Source organism: Lupinus angustifolius, chromosome LG17 (assembly GCF_001865875.1).
Source record: "Lupinus angustifolius cultivar Tanjil chromosome LG17, LupAngTanjil_v1.0, whole genome shotgun sequence".
Taxonomy (NCBI): Eukaryota; Viridiplantae; Streptophyta; class Magnoliopsida; order Fabales; family Fabaceae; genus Lupinus; species Lupinus angustifolius.
Window position 1 is genome coordinate 13,816,584 of NC_032025.1, and position 3,942 is coordinate 13,820,525.

The window sequence follows — 3,942 nt, forward strand, 5'->3', positions numbered from 1 at the left end:
TAAGGTCTCTAGAGAATGGACTTCGGTACCCGCCAGTCAGGAGTGATGGCGCTGTTCCCTTCCACGGTCGGAGGACGTGGTCAGATTGTTTGGGTGTTCCATCATCCAGTAGAGCCACTAGGAGCCGGGTTCTTGGAGGAGGTCCCTGCAAGAAGACCAAGGTTTTGAGAATGTCATCCCCTCCGAATTATGCCGCGGGGTTATGACATAATGAAGTGGAAGAGGAGGACGAGGTCATTGAGCTCGTCAATGTAGAGCTCGATGGAGGTGATCGACCTCGTGTCTGACTCAGAAGAGGAGGAGGACCCGAGTGAGGGGTCCAGCATTCCTGGAATCTTCTGAGTCAGCTTGTGGCCAGTCGATGCTCCTTTTGTTTTTGGTGGGGGGCTGTGTTTCTTTTTGATTTTGTATATGTTAGTGGCGATGTAGTTTCCGCCCTTGTTGACCTAATTTGTATGAACTAATTATGACTTAACCGATTATATGCATTATGTTATTCAGGAAATTGTGAATCAGGTTAAGTTATCATTCGATAACAATAAGTTGATTTTCCGCATTCGAGTTACTTAAAGTGATGTCTCGGAAAAGGAAGATTTTTTAAAAGGAAACAATTTTATATCACCAATTAAAAAAAAATTACCCATTTTTCCGCAATGTTTTTTAGAAGTATTTTTCGGGGCGTTACATTTTGAATATATGCATGTTATTTATGTTGATGAAAGATGATGATTTTGAAATCAAAGAAATATTTTAAATTGAAATGTCATTTGATCATGAGATCAATCCTTGTGAAAAGATGTTGAAATGATGGTTCGGGATTATGAATCTTGGACCGGATGGATGAAAGTCTCAGATGTTCTTAGAATGGATTAAAATGATGTTTTTATCTTAGAGTTAGTAGGAAAATGATTTAACTCGCGAATCATTGATTTGTTTTTAGTATCAGTTTTGAGGCGTTCGAAGTCGGACGGTCGATCCATTCACGGAAAAGGGAATCAACCATGCTACAACCCAAGGTGAGAGAGAATACATCGTAACATAGTGGTGTCCGAATATGACACCTGGATCTCCGAACTATCTCAAAAGTTGGGAGTTATTTATGTTTTGATAGAAACTTGTGCTTAACCAAGTGATTTCGTGTCTGGATTAAGTACGATGTTTCTTTAGGCTGAATGCCCCTAAGATAGTATAGAATATCAAGTCTTGTGGTTGTCATCCATGAAGGAACACCACTTGAGAAACTAAAATGCTAGGGATTGAAAATAGTGGAGATTTTCGATCCAGTAGCCCGAAAGGGCGAGGATATAGTCCTGGTAACCGGACTACCCTCGCATGGGCGAGCCAGCCTCGCCTGAGCGAGGATGAAACAGTGAGTTAGGCCCCCAATTGGTGCCTGGGCGAGGTCCAGGCAGTGAGCTTGGCGTGTTCTGGGCAGTTTTTGGCGCCCGTACGTTGCCCGGGCGAGGACTAGACATGTATTTTGGCCAGTTTTGGTGGATTTTTAGCTTGAGCGACAATCGCCTCTCTCGGGCGAGAACCATGCAGGAAATTTAGTCTGTTTTGATGAATTGGTCGCTTGAGCGATAGTCTCTCGCTTGGGCGAAAAACAAATATAAATTGTGATTGTTTTTTATTGATTTATTACTTAGGCAATAGCCCTAGCTTGAGGGTGAAGTGTATTTACACTTGGGAAAGACCATGGCTCAGAGGATTAAGTCTGGTGCCCAAATCAACAAACTTATACTATTACTTTTGTTCTTGCACCTTATGTGGACAAGGATTCCGACGAGGATGTCGTGAGCAAGGCTATGCCTAAAAAGGATTAAATGATACTATGCAGCAAGGTCATCTAATCGTAAGAGGCTTGGCTATGTGGTCGTCCAGGGTAATTCAGCGATGATTCATAGTGGTAGGTATGTTATTCCTATATTACGTGATAACGTAAGATAGGGTCCCACAAGAAGCATTCCTCTAGGAGATGTCTTAGGATGTGCCGATCATTTTAAAAGACTAATTAAAATATTTAATCGGCTAACTTCAGTTAGTGTGCATATTCATTATAAATAACGAAGTAGTGGAGAGGAAATTTATGGGAGACGAACGAGCCCCGCGATGTTGAGAGGGACAGTGATGGCGGTGATTCGTCAGCAAAGTCTTGAGGGAGAGTCTAGGTGAGACGAGTCCCCTATATTCCTGGATGAGGTATTCTGTTGGATCGGACAGTTCTCATAGCGCCAACTAGACGATTTCTGACAACCCCTCTTTTCAATCAGGATCAATGAGAGGGATTTCCAAAAAAGTGTTTGATATGACACCATCCTGAAATGGATTGTTCTTCGGAACCGATCGATCATATATATATCCTTGCGAGGAATAATTTTTGGTGCGATCAAATCGGCTTGTTATGGGACCTGCACTCTTGGTTATTTCTGAATAGTATAATGGGGGGATATTGGTGTAAGGATGGATGAAATAAGCATAACATTCATACAATGAGATCGTGGATATAAATTCCTATGGTCCGAGTTATAACCGCATTCATCATTGTGCATTACGTTTGTGATATATATTGTGTATATTATGTGTGTCTGTCTGGATGTGATATTTTGTGTAATTCCATACCATCAATGAATTATATTCATTAGATGTCTTACTCTCTCTTCTTTTCTTTCTGCTTGTTCTCGGTTCGCGTTCTCGTTCAGATGGACCGTATGGCGAGGATTCGGAGCTACCGATTCTCGATATCCCAAGAGGGGACATGGAATAGTGATGAACATAGATATACCTACACAGGCCCTTGTGCCTTAGAGCTAGAGATGGTTTGTGACGACTCTACGATGCGCTTCCCTTCTCAGCATGCAAACTTGGAGGCTTCCTTCACCTTGCCTGATTGGAGATTTGCGCCTACTGTGCCATCCATTCAGTTTGTGATCCCTCACGGACCCACTAATGTTGGACCATCTGCTCAGAGACGGAGTTGGGACGATGTGCCCAATTCCCCACCGGGGAAGAGAGCTGCTATACCGACGCCACTCGATCTTCAGGCAGAGGCGAGAGTGGGAAGAAAGTCACAGGGTTCGTCCAACAACCCAGAAGAGGAGCGAGAAGCCAAAGAGGAAGACTGTGTGGATTTGGTATGTATAGAGGACTCCATTGTGGTGGTGGACCTCTCTTCCGATTCTGAGACGGAGGAGGGTCCCAGCGAGTGTTCTAGTACACTCGCTACCCCCGGAGCTAGTCGCTAGTGGTCATTTCTATTTCTAGTTGCCCTGGAGGCGAGTATCTGTGTAGGGTACTTATAATATTATGAATAAACCAGACTATTGTATATATTTCAGTTTGGATTAAGATGTATTCCGCTTTGCCTTTGTATATGTTTTCAGTTATTTCAATAAAGAATCATTCCATGAATTATTGTTGTCTTTTCTGCATTTTAGATTACTAAATGTGATGTCCCGAAAAAGAATTAAATGTAAATGAAGAGTTTTACATTATAAATTTTTTTTTACCCATTTTTGGGCAATATTGTTGGAGTAATTTTCGGGGCGTTAAAGCTCACTTTAAGACGTTTCATGACATTGCCCAAAATGTGCAAGCAGATTAACAACCACGATATCCTCAAGATAAGACAACATAGATCTTTATTATCAAATTCTTACTGAACTATAAGAATCAATCTCAAATACACCTACCACAATATGGCCTCCAGTGCCAGTTTTAGAAATTCCCACAATAAGGCCATCAATGTCAATTCTAGAAATTCCCACAATATGATTATCAGTGCCAATTCTCGCAATTCCCACAATATGACTACTCGTGCCAATTCTTTTCCCACAATCTAACTACTATTATCAGTTCTCGAAATGCCCACAATATGGCTACCCGTGCCAATTCTTTTCCCTTAATACTGACTACCGGTGTTAAGTTCTCGAAATTCCCACA